Raw genomic sequence first — 13,589 nt, 5'->3', positions numbered from 1 at the left:
ACCACACCTGGCTAATGCTTTTATTTTTTGTAGAGACAGGGTTTCATCATGTTGCTCAGCCTGGTCTCAAACTCCTGAGCTCAAGCAATCCACTCACCTCAGCCTCCCAAAGTGCTGGCATTACAGGCATGAGCCACTGTGTCAAGCCTTTTTTTTTTTTTTTTTTTTAACTCCATAAGAAATGTGCTTCAATTACTATTACTGTGTAACAAATTATCCTCAAATTTAGTGGATTAAAACAATTAAGTTGTTATTTACAATTGTTTGTTTTGAGGGTGGAAATTCAGGAAGGACTCCAATGGGAAGTTCTTGCCTGGGTCTCTTGTGAGGTTTGGTTGCAGTTGGAGGTGAGCCTGGCTTGAGGTCTGAGATGGTTCATTCAGAAGGTTGGCAGTGGATGCTGAGTGTGAGCTGGGGGCTCTGCTGCGGCTGTCACCAGCATATCCACTGGGCTCTCCTGCATCGTGGTCTCAGGGTAGTTTCTTTTCTTTTCTTTTTTTTTTTTTTTTTTGGAGACAAGAGTCTCGCTCTGTCACCCAGGTTGGAGTGCACTGGTGTGATCTTGGCTCACTGCAACCTCCACCTCCTGGGTTCAAGTGATTCTCCTACCTCAGCCTCCCGAGTAGCTGGGATTATAGGTGCCTGCCAGCACGCCCAGCTCATTTTTTTTTTGTATTTTTAGTAGAGGCGGGTTTTCGCCATGTTGGCCAGGCTGGTCTGGAACTCCTGACCTCAGGTGATCCGCCCACCTCGGCCTCCCAAAATGCTAGCACTACAGGCATGAGTCACCGCACCCAGCCAAGGGTAGAGTTTCTACATGATGGCTGGCTCCCATCAGAGTGAGGATCCTTGGAGGGCATGCCCTTTTCTGGTCTAACCTTGGAAGTCCTACAGCATCACTGCTGCTGTACCTATTGGCCAAAGCAGTTGCAAGCCTACCCAGCTTCAAGAGGGGGGTCACAGACCCTACCCCTCCATGGGAAGAGTGTCAAAGAACTTAGGAGCTGTGTCATAAAACCACTGCAAATCTCCAGTCCATGTGTCATGAAACCACCACAAACCTCCAGTCCATGCATCATTAAACCACTGCAAATCTCCAGTCCATGTGTCATGAAACCACTGCAAATCTCCAGTCCATGTGTCATGAAACCACCACAAACCTCCAGTCCATGTGTCATAAAACCACCACAAACCTCCAGTCCATGTGTCATAAAACCACTGCAAATCTCCAGTCCATGTGTCATGAAACCACCACAAGCCTCCAGTCCATGTGTCATAAAACCACTGCAAATCTCCAGTCCATGTGTCATGAAACCACCACAAACCTCCAGTCCATGCATCATTAAACCACTGCAAATCTCCAGTCCATGTGTCATGAAACCACTGCAAATCTCCAGTCCATGTGTCATGAAACCACCACAAACCTCCAGTCCATGTGTCATAAAACCACCACAAACCTCCAGTCCATGTGTCATAAAACCACTGCAAATCTCCAGTCCATGTGTCATGAAACCACCACAAGCCTCCAGTCCATGTGTCATAAAACCACTGCAAATCTCCAGTCCATGTGTCATGAAACCACCACAAACCTCCAGTCCACTGAACCTCGCTCTTTCCTCAATGTCCACTCAAGTTTCTTGCCTGACATTAACCCTCTCAATCGTCAACTTGTCCTCTTCTGGATCATTTCCATCAGCAAACAAGCATAACCTATGTTAAAGAAAATGGTAATTCTCACCTGATGGTATAGGACATCCAAAATCATGGCATTTACAACATTGTTATGCCTTAACGAAAGTGACAGTAGGCCGGGCGTGGTGGCTCACGCCTGTAATCCCAGCACTTTGGGAGGCCGAGGCAGGCGGATCACAAGGTCAGGAGATCAAGCACAATGGCTAACACGGTGAAACCCCGTCTCTACTAAAAATACAAAAAATTAGCCAGGCGTGGCGGCAGGCGCCTGTAGTCCCAGCTACTCGGGAGGCTGAGGCAGGAGAATGGCATGAATCTGGGAGGCGGAGCTTGCAGTGAGCCGAGATCACGCCACTGCACTCCAGCCTGGGCGACAGAGCAAGACTCTGTCTCAAAAAAAAAAAAATCCTTCTGGTTTAAGAAAGAAATCTCATACATAATTATACCTTTCCGAAAACAGATTTCTATCAGTGCAGAAGATGATTATAATATGCATCAGTTGAAGTTTTTAAATAGATTGCTACTATCAGGAATTTTTTTTTTTTTTTTGAGACACGATTTTGCTCTGTTGTCCAGGCTGGAGGGCAGTGGTGCAATCGTAGTTCACTGCAACAACCACCTCCCAGGCTTAAGCCATTCTCCCTGCTTCAGCCTTCCAAGTAGCTGGGACTACAGGTGTGTACCACCACACCCAACTCATTTTTGTATTTTAGTAGAGATGGGGTCTCACCATGTTGGCCAGGCTGGTCTCGAACTCCTGAACTCAAGTGATCCGCCTGCCTCGGCCTCCCAGAGTGCTTAGATTACAAGCATGAGCCACCACGCCTTGCCAGGAAATTTTTTAAATCTCTGAAATCTGAATGTCTCACTAGACTCCTTCATAGAACGTACATGCCCAAAGACACTTTTATAATAACTGAAAAAACAACAGGATTATACACTTTCATGAAAGTCTTTGCACTGCAGCAGAGTCATAGCCCCAAGGAGGACAGCACTGCAGCCTCGACAAATCTCTCTCTGACATACAAATTTTGGAGAGTTTTCCATTTACTGTGATGAGCACAAAGGGAACAGGCCCAGCAAAGCATGCCAGGAGCTATCAAGCTGGAGAATGTCTAGTGAGCGCTTCCCAGATTTCCCCAGTTCCTCCCAAAGATGCACTAAAGTTGGTGATGACAGGGCTCTGCCTGACAGGGAGACTCCCTGATAGGTTGCTGGAGACTCTGAACAGAGATTTACCAAGGCTTTTTTGGCGGGGGAACGGAGTCTCGCTCTGTTGCCCAGACCGGAGTGCAGTGGCGCAATCTCGGCTCACTGCAAGCTCCGCCTCCCGGGTTCACACCATTCTCCTGCCTCGTCCTTCCAAGTAGCTAGGACTACAGGCACCCGTCACCATGCCTGGCTAATTTTTGTTTTTGTTTTTGTTTTTGTTTTTTTTGTAGAGACAAGGTTTCACCATGTTTTCCAGGCTGGTCTCCAACTCCTGGGCTCAAGTGATCCACCCGCTTCGGCCTCCCAGTGTGCTGGGATTACAGGCGTGAGCCACCATGTGCAGCCTCAAAAGCTGTCTTCATCCTCTGGATCTAATAGCTAAGTTCTAAGTACAATCTTGCTACACGGGCCGCAGGATAAGAGACCAGGCAGCTGGCAGGATGGCACTTCTTCCCTCCCCTGCCTCACTTTCTCACCCACCCTCCTTATCCCCTGCAGCTTCAAACAAACTCCTTGCATGTGAACCCTCGTTTCAGCTACTTCTTCTGAAGGAATCGAATCTAAGGCATCCGGCTAATTGTGACACTCACACTTAAATTACCAAATCGTAAAGTTAATCAATAGTTTCACCCTTTTCCTGAACAATACAAGGACCCGAGAAGTATTTAACTCTGTTTACTCCAGTCCCAACTTAAATTTTATTATTATGCATTTTAATATTCTTTATTTTTCCTTTTTTTTTCTGGTTTTTTAGACAGAGTCTCACTGTCACGCAGGCTGGAGTGCAGTGGCATGATCTTGGCTCACTGCAGCCTCGACCTCCCGGGCTCAAGCAATCCTCCTGCTTCAGCCTCCCAAAGCACTGGGATTATAGGTGTGAGCCACTGTGCCTGGCTATTATTTTTCTTTTCAAGACCCATAGAAATTGCTATTGTTGCTTTAAGCCATCGATGTTTACTAGATTTACCCAAATGTTACCTCTTTCTATATCCTTCATTCCTTCTTCCTTGTCAGATCACCCTGTGATACCAATTCCTTGCACCTTTTAAATGTTTCTTTAATGAGAATCTTCCGTAGTAAACTCAGTTTGTCCGAAAATGTCTTCATTTTGTCCTGGTTCCTGAAAGATATTTTTACAGGATACAGAATTCTGGGTCATTAGTTTCCATTATCACCTCGAAGGTCTCGTCCATTGTCCTCCTCTGGCTTTCCTTGTCGCTAGAAAACATCATCTCTCAGTCACTCCCTTGAAGGTCATTTTCCATGCATCTCCAGCTGCATTTAGGATGCTTTTGTCTTTGGTGTTCTGAAGTTTCAATGTGGTCTATCTAGGTGTGGGTTTATTTTGTATTTTTTTCTGCATGAGGTTCTCAATTATATAAATTTATATGACTTTCTCAATTATGTGACTTTCATTAGTTTAGAAATTTCATAGCCATTATCTCCTCAAATATTTCCTCTGCTCCATTCCATCTCTTCTCCTTCTGGCACTCTAATTAGGCTCATGTTGGATTTTCCTGTTCTAGCCTTTATGTCTCTTAACCCTTTTTCCAGGTTTTCCAAATCTATGTCTCTCCAGGCAGCATTCTGTATACTGCATTCATATTTATCTTTTAGCTCATGAAGTCTCGCTTTGGTTATTTATAATCTTCTGTTAAACATGCATACTAAGTTTTTTATTTAGTTGAAATTAAAATTCAACTAAAATTTGAACTAAATTAAAACTTTCCTTTTAGAACTTCCATTTGGTTCTTTTCAAACTGCTTGACTATTCTTTATAGTTTTGTGGGTTTTGCACATATTTTCTTTCTTTTTCTTTAGAGACAGGGTCTCACTGTGTTGCACAGGCTGGAGTGCAGCGGCATGATCACGGCTCACTGTAGCCTCAACCTCCCATGCTCATGTGATTCTCTCACCTCCCGAGCACCCGGGACTACAGGTGCATACCACCGTTTCTGGCTAATTTTTTATATTTTTATAGAGACAGGGTCTCACTATGTTGCCTAGGCTGGTCTTGAATGCCTGGGCTCAAGAATTCTCCAGCCTTGGCTTCCCAAAGTGCTGGGATCACAGGCATGAGCCACCATGCCCAGCCCTAAAACATATGCAGATGTAAAACATAACAACACCAATACAGAGGATGGGAGGAGAAATGAAAACATAGTGCTGTAAGGAGGCTCTTACATTATATGTAGATGCTATAACATCACGTGAGGGTAGACTATGACAAGTTAAAAATGTAAATTATAAATCCTAGAGAAAACATTTTTAAAACTACAAAAAGACACAATTAATAAGCTAAGAGTGGTAATAAAACAGAATACGAAAACATACTTGATCAATCCATCAGAAAGCAGAAAAGAAGTGGAAATGGAACAAAGGTAAGATGGGACAAATAAATAGCAAGATGGTAGATTTAAACCCAATAATATCAATGATTACATTAAATAGAAATGATCTAAACTCAGATTGAAAGGCAGAGATTATCAGAATGTATTTAAAAAGTGAGACACAAACTATAAGCTACCTCAAGAAATGAAATGTTAAATATAAACACCAAGATAGGCTAAAAGTAATAGACTGGAAAGAAAAAAAAATAAAGGAGCCAGGTGTGGTGGCTCATGCCTGTAATCCCAGCAGGGAAGCCAGGGTAGGAGGATAGCATGAGCCCAGGAGTTCGAGACCAGTCAGGGCAACACAGTGGGACCCCATCTACACACACACACACACACACACACACACGCTAGCCAGCTGGTGGCACACACCTGTAGTCCCAACTACTCAGGAGGCTGAAGGATCGCTTGAGCCCAGGAGGTCAAGGCTGCAGTAAGCTGTGATAGAGTCACCGGACTCCAGCCTGGGCAACAGAGTGAGACTCTGTCAGAAAGAAAGAAAAGAAAGAAAAAGAGAGAGAGGAAGAGGAAGAGGGAGGGAGAAAGAAAGAAAGAAAGAAAGAGAAAAGTGAATTAGAAGGAAAGATCAGAATCAATGGAATAAAAAATATATACACAATTGAGGGTAATCAATGAAACCAAAAGCTGGTTCTTTAAAAAACTCAGTAAGATTGATAAACCTCTAGCTAGACTAATCAAGAAAAAAGAAGACATAAATAACCTTATCAGGAATGAAAGCACAAATATCATTGTAGATTCAGCAGATATTAAAAGAATTATAAAACTATGAACAACTTTATGCCAATAAACTTGAAAATGTAAATTAAATGAACAAATTTCTTGAAAGACACAAATTACCAAAGCTGGAACAAAAAGAAAAAGAAAAATCTGAATGGCCTCATAATTACTAAAGGCATTGAATTACCAATTAAAAACCTTTCCACAAAGAAAACTCCAGATCCAAATTGCCTTACTGGTGAATTCTAGCAAACATTTAAGGAAGAAATAATACTAATCCTACATAAACATTTCAGGAAACAGGAGGCAGAAACCTTCCCAGCTCATGTTATGAAGCTAGAATGTCACTACTGAAAATGTGGAGAAATGGTATCACCAAAGAAACTACAATCTAGTTTGTCAAACCCTGTGACAATTCAGCTCCTAAAGTAATCCCTACAAAAGCCAGGAGGCATTTGATCCCATAGAAGAAACTATGCAGCCTCCAAGAAGGTTCCTCTCCAGTGTCCTCCTAGATGTGGACACAAAGTCTAACAGACAAGGAGAAACATTCCAGAAAACTGAGCCGGCGCTGCCAGGAAAGGGGACTTCACTGTTTATGCTCAATAGGATTTGGCAAGTGCCGCAGACTAGAGATCGGGTCTAAATATGGGGTCTTTGTAGTATTTACCCACTTCTTACTCTTTTGCTTTGTTTTGTTTTGTTTTTTTGAGACGGAGTTTCACTCTTTTTGCTCAGGCTGGAGTGCAACGGCGCGATCTCAGCTCACTGAAACCTCCGCCCGCTGGGTTCAAGCAATTCTCCTGCCTCAGCCTCCCGAGTAGCTGGGATTACAGGCATGCGCCACCACACCGGCTAATTTTGTATTTTTAGTAGAGACGAGGTTTCTCCATGTGGGTCAGGCTGGTGTCTAACTCCCAACCTCAGGTGATCCGCCCACCTCAGCCTCCCAAAGTGCAGGGATTATAGGCATGAGCCACTGCGGCCGGCCCTTAATCTTTCTTTGTACGTTTGGGACACACAAAATATGTTTTAGTTTATACGTCATTGGATTAAACTAGTGTACACTGAGTTTGTTGGAGGATGAATGACAAATCTTTTATAAGTCACTGGACCACAAGGATCTACCTCTGGACCTGAAGGAGCAAATTGCATAGAAGTCAGAGAACCTAAATTTTGAGCTGGATGCTGCAACTAGTTAGAACTTTTACAGTGGTCTCCCTTAAGGATAAGGTGAGTGAGTTTTGTATACAGGAAGTAGAGAGGGCATGGCCAAAGGGGCAGATGGTGCCCTAATATCAATTTTCCAGTTTTCCCATAATTTTAGAATCCCTAGCCAGCACCCACACCTGGCCTTTATCCATTCACCTGCCGACGCACACTCAGGTTGCTTCCTAACTTGGCTATTGTGAATAATGCTGCAATGAATAAGCTGGTGCTGATATCCTCCAAGATACTGATTTCATTTCCTCTGGATATACATCCAGAAGTGGGATTGCTGGATTGCATGGTAGTTCTGTTTTAACTTTTTACTGTATTCCATAATGGTTGTACCAATCTACCTTTTCACCAACAGTATACAAGGGTTCTCTTTTCTCCACATCCTCGCCAATATTTGTTATCTCTTGCCTTTGTTTTTTTTTAATATAATAGCCAAACTAAGAGGTGCGAGGTGGATCGCGTTGTTGTCATATCTCGTTGTGGTGTTTGCATCTCCTTGATTAGTGATGTTGGGCCCCTTTCATATACCTGCTGGTCATTTGCATGTCTTCTTTGGAGAAATGTCTATTCAGGTCCTTTACACATTTTTAAATTGGGTTATTTGGTGTTTTGCTATTGAGTTTTGTAAGTTCCTTATACATTTTGGATATTAACTCCTTATCAGATACATGATTTGCAAATACTTTCTCCCGTTCCATGGGTTGTTGATTGTACCCCTTTACTACCTTGAAAAGAAATTTATAACCTATTTTTTTAAATTACACAACGGTCTAATGAAGGGATAGAGAGAGGACAGTGGCAGCCAGGTCATGTCACATACATCACAAATCCACTCCACATTCTCATCTTCCCATCAATGTAAACCACCAAGGAGTCCAGGCTTCATTCAGCCACCCAGGCACGGTCATAACTACTCCCAGGCCTTGAGCCAAAATACGGAATCAAAGATTCTCTTTGAAGTGCACTCATGTTGATAAATTTGCACTAACCTACAATTCATTCTTGGCTTTGTATCCTCACAGTCCATTCCTGTATGTATTCCCCTCGCCTTTTTTTTTTTTTTTTTTTTTTTTTTTTTTTTGAGATGGAGTTTAGCTCTGTTACTCAGGCTGGAGTGCAGTGGCACAATCTCGGCACAGGCTCAGGGGGCCGCCATGGTGTCAGAGAAGGCCTGGAGCAGGAAGTGCAAAGACACACAGCAGAGATGCAGCTCTGTGTCCACTGCAGTTAAAGGTGGGCTGAGGGCATCAGCCAAGACACCATCTCCTGCCCCCCTCAGAGCTAGTCAGCTACAATATTGAGTCTACTCTGTCACAATTCTTCAAAGTAAAGGCTAGTTACAACTCCTATGAAAGCCTTAATACAAGAGGCTTAGCAGAACAAATACAATCCCCACTGCTACAGCTTCTCCCAAGTAACAGATATTCAGCAGCCACCTCCTCCTTGGCCTCACCCTCACCAGCATTCCAGCTTGTCTCCATGGCTTGCCTGGTGACGCCGCCCAGACCTTCACCCTGAGGCATCTGAGCCCTTAGGGGCTATGGCTGCTGAAAAGACCTTTTCATTGTCATTACTTGGCATGGAAGCACCAAGACAGACCTAGATGAATCCTCTAAGTGCCAGATCAATGCCTGCTTGCCCCGTTACGCAGCAGCCACGCTACCTCCTCACCGTTTATCAGGATCAAGTATCCCCTCCTTTGTGGCCTGCTGGTCCACCAGTATGAGGAGCTGAGAGTAACCTGGTGGTCTTTGCAGATTCAGGCTCAGCAGAGGTATCCTTCCTGCAACCAGCAGGAGTGCCCTCGTGGAAGCGTTCCTACCTGGGAAACAGGCTCTAATCCAGCAGATCCTAAGGCTGTGGAGACAGAATGTACAAATTCTACGTGTGAGCACTGGGAATGATGGCGAGAGGTAGCTAATCCCAACCCTTGGGTTCCTGGACCTGTGTCTTTCTTCTTGGATCCACATGAAGTATCTACTGGGGGCAGAGCACCATATATTAGACTCTGATTCAGTGTATATATCCCAACTCCTCAGGATACTGTCCTAGAACCAGGACCTCAGCTAAGCCCTTAAGAAGTCATCCCATCTTTCCAGTAGCCTAGCTGCTTTTACGTAACGCAGGATATTAGAGAAGCAGTGGATCCCATGGTCATCCACACACTACCATACCTCTTTCGCTATAAAATGGCTTTCTTGGCCTGAGGCGATGTGATTCGTGATCCCATGTTGGTACACGGAGCATGCCTGAAGCTCCTGGATAGTGATGCTGGCCTGGGACCCTGTGGATACAGAAGACAAACCCTTATCCAGAGCAGGTGTCAACTCCAGCAAGGATGAAGGGCTATAACCAACTTGCCACTAAGTAACTAGTTGGGGTGCTCTAGGGATGGTATCTCAGCAGGGGCTCAGCACTGATCACTTTCAGCAGGAGTAATCATGAGACAAGCCTTGAGAAAGAAGGCCTGTGCTGGTGGACACTAACCTGTGCTCCTTCTGCATGACGCCGCCACTCACAGTCCACTGTTCAAGCACAGGGGTAGCCAGGGGCACGGCTGACTGACATCCCATCCATCCTGCTGTTCACCAACTCCTCTGCAGTATTAACACAAGGCAGAGAGATGCACATATTGTGTGGCCACTCCTGTAGGTCCATCTTCCCCTCTTGCTCTTTTCAGGTCCCTGACCAGCCAGCAGGACGTCACAACCCAGAAGTTCATATGCGTCCCTCCCTCAGGCCACTACTCTGTCCACTGCCTCCATACAAAGTGGATATCCACATGAACTGCTGGAAGCTCAGCCCCATGGAGGATTTCCTATTGTTGTCCTTTAGGGTCACCCTGAATGGGACTGTAGTGTACCTGTGGTTCATTTTCAGTTCATATCAACACATCAAACTGACCCATATACGAACCAGACCAGAATGCTTGTCTGCTAAGGGAGAAATATCAGTGCAAAGCAGATGTGGGGCCACACTGCCACCTCTTCCTGTAAATAACTGTTACCCACTAGACACGCTTGGGTCCAAGCCCAAGGCTACCTTTTACATTGTACCATCAATTGCTACTGAGCCTCTGACCTACTGACTTGGAGGATCTGACAACACCTCGCTTGGGCAGACCCTGTTGCATGGTCGCTGATGTCTACCTCGCTTGGGCAGACCCTGTCGCATGGTCGCTGATGTCCCACCAGCAGGTGCTCGGTCTCTACCTGGGTCTGGTAGTGTGCCTGATACTGCTCTCACTTGGTGAGTAGTTCTCTGCTGCAGAAGGCATGGTCTTGTCCAAGAACTCTAGGACAGTGTACTGCAACTGCTCCGTTGGAGCTTGCCAGAGATGCCATATAGGGTCCTTCCTACCCCAAATAAGCCCCCGCGGTAACCCATTGGATCTATGCAGCAGGGAAGCCCATCTCCCAATCCAAATCTTTAGCAGAGCCCTCTTTTTCTCTGGGCCCCACTCAAAGCTGGCAGTTTTCCCGTTACCCAATAAAGGGGTCAGAGAGGTATCCTCTAGTGCGGTGCATGCTGACTCCAAAACACAGAGGTGCATCAATGCTGTGCCTCTTTCTTCCTTGTAAGATGCAGGATGCAATAACTTGTCCCTGGCTTGCCCTCAAACGCTGCACCCCTGAGAATGTCACTGATATGGCAGGCTCCAGAACTTCTGAGGGCTTCTCGCTCATCCTCTGACATGCACGGCCTTCTTCACCATGTCCAACTAGTATGACATCATCAATGTCATATGGAATATAGATGATAAGCTACCTAAGGACTATTGTGACAGAGAACAGGGGAGTTCAGACAGCAAGAAGCAAGACCATTTACAGTGCTGTCCTTCCCATATAAATGTGAACTGCTTTTAATCCTCTTTACCACTGGCAATTGAAAAGAATGTTCACCAAGTCAATAATTGCATTATCAAGAGCCAGAGGTGCATTTATCGGTTCCAGTAAAGACACCACACCTAGCACAGCTGTGTGATCAGGGACACGACTTGGCTAAGTTTGTGCAGGGCATCATCATTTACTTGAATCCACCAAGATTTAGCAGGAGCCATTCAGGTTAATTGAAGGGATGAAACGGTAACCACTGCTTTATAAGTCTTTGAGGGCGAAATACCTCTGCAATTACACCTGGAATGCAGCATTGTTTCTGACTTACTATCTTGGAAAGGTTTCAGTAGGGTGAGGAGTTTCAAAGGCTTCTACTTTGCGCTTCCTTACATATGGTACCAAAGACCTGGGATCAATGTACACGCTCCGCCCTCTGCTAGGTAAAAACATCCCAAGTATGCATTGAGACCAGAGAAGTAACCACAGGACTCGGGTTGGGAATTCTGCTTATCATCTGATTTCCATAAGCCTGCACCCTAATGAGAGGGCCATGATGCTTCAGGGCCCCTGGAAACAGTGTCAGCTCAGATCCTGTGTCAGCCCTTCAAAGACCTAGACAGTCCCTTTTCCGAAGTCAACTAGTTTTTTTTGGTGTGTTTGTTGTTGCTGTTCAGACAGTCTTGCTGTGTTGCTCAGGCTGGAGTGCAGTGGCGTGAACACAGGTCACTGCAGCTTTGACCTCCTGGGCTGAAGTGATTCTCTCACCTCAGCATCCAGAGTAGCTGGAACCACAGGCACCTGCCACCACGCCCAGCGAATCTTTTAATTTTTGTAAAGACGGGTTCTTGCTATGTTGCCCAGGCTGGTCTCAAACTCCTGGGCTCAAACGATCCTCCTACCTCGGCTTCCCAAAGTGCAGGGATTACAAGCGTGACCCACTGCCCCCAGCCAGAATCAGTTTTTTTTCTTTTTTTTTTTTTTTTTTGAGACTGAGTCTGACTCTGTCGCTCAGGCTGGAGTGCAGTGGCTCGCGGCAACAAGGCCTGGGTTCAAGAGATTGTCATGCCGCAGCCTCCCGTGTAGCTGGGATTACAGGCACAAGCCACCAAACCCGGCTAATTTTTGTATTTTTAGTAGCGACGGGGTTTCGCTAAGTTGGCCAGGGTTCAAGAGATTGTCATGCCGCAGCCTCCCGTGTAGCTGGGATTACAGGCACAAGCCACCAAACCCGGCTAATTTTTGTATTTTTAGTAGCGACGGGGTTTCGCTATGTTGGCCAGGGTGGTCTCAAACTCCTGACCTCAAGTGATCCGCCCGCCTCGGCCTCCCAAAATGCTGGGAGTACAGGCGTGAGCCACCGCGCCCGGACCAGTTACTTTTTAAAGTGGCTCTAGGTCCCTTTAGGGAAGGACTGGAGGATATTTCTTGGTATATGCTCAGATGCTGGTATTGTAAGATCCTTCCTGAGAGGAACCAAGCCTCCTTGTCAATTAATGGGCTCTAGGTCTCAAAACTGACTCAGATTTAAACAGAATGATCATGATTTTCCACTGCAGCAAGTGACATTAGCCTTGTGATCACCAATTTTTTATTTCTTTCTGGTTATCAAACAATACTCTAGTCAGATGCCCCAAAGAACACCATGGTTCGACAGACATTGCCACAAATCTCTGTGGGTCCAGCGTTCCTGGTCGCCGCTCTAGCCTGGGGCAGAAGCAGAAATGCAGGAGGCACGCGTTTAAATCAGGACGCCCTCAATGTGAGGTGCGCGGGCCGAGGAGGGGGCTGCGGCAAGCTGCCAGTCTTCACTTTCTTCTGCTCTTGGGTTTGACTCTGTAATTGGTTCTAGGCCTGGAGGAGACGAGGAGGATAGGGGGAGAGGGGAATGAATGAAGACGCGCATCTCAAGCGGGGCAGCAAAAGACTCCTCATTCAGAGGTGCGGCTCTACCGGCCAGGGAGTCCCCGTGTAGACTGGGCATTTATGCAACTGGAGTCATCGGAACTGTCCCAAGGGTCACATTCCTTCAGCAAATGTTTACTGCGTACCCACCGGGTGCCCGCATCCCGCACTCTGCCCGCGCTGTGCGGCCCTGCCTAGCGCGCGCGCCTCCTCCAGGCCTCACCCACGCTCAGGACGGACGCGCGCTGGACGGCTCTTACTTGTCGGAGCGCCCCAGGGGTCGGGGAAGAGGGCCCGGCAAGGGAGCCCTCGCGCCGGAGCTGCAGCTGCAGCCGCCGCCCCGCCGCCCCGCCGGCTCCCACGGGGCACAGACGCAGCTCCTCTCCGGTCTTCCCGGACAGTACCGCGCCCGGGCAGTTCCTCGCCCGCGCACGCGCCGCTCCGCCACCTGATTGGCCTCCGGCGCCTCGGATTGGCCCAGGCCGTCCAACAGCAGCCCCGCCCAGAGAGAGACCATTGGTCCTTGCCCATAGGGGCGGGGCCCGGCAGAGATCTGCGGAATTCGGCCTTCGGAAAGAGCCCCCGGGCCGGGGCA

At 46.6% G+C, this 13,589-nt stretch overlaps 1 long non-coding RNA gene across 1 annotated transcript; it reads right to left on the bottom strand.

The window, feature by feature from the left end:
* Positions 1 to 8,927: 8,927 nt before the first annotated feature.
* Positions 8,928 to 10,901, bottom strand: LOC129138443 (uncharacterized). Its single transcript, XR_008541685.2, has 4 exons — positions 10,743 to 10,901; positions 9,744 to 9,853; positions 9,431 to 9,540; positions 8,928 to 9,113 (listed from the first exon to the last, which is right to left on the bottom strand). It is a non-coding gene; the product is annotated as an uncharacterized LOC129138443 (long non-coding RNA).
* Between the last annotated feature and the right edge of the window lie 2,688 nt (positions 10,902 to 13,589).

This window comes from Pan troglodytes, chromosome 23 (genome assembly GCF_028858775.2).
Source record: "Pan troglodytes isolate AG18354 chromosome 23, NHGRI_mPanTro3-v2.0_pri, whole genome shotgun sequence".
Classification (NCBI taxonomy): Eukaryota; Metazoa; Chordata; class Mammalia; order Primates; family Hominidae; genus Pan; species Pan troglodytes.
Note: the sequence above shows the minus strand (reverse complement) of the source record. Positions and strands in the feature narration are given on the sequence as shown.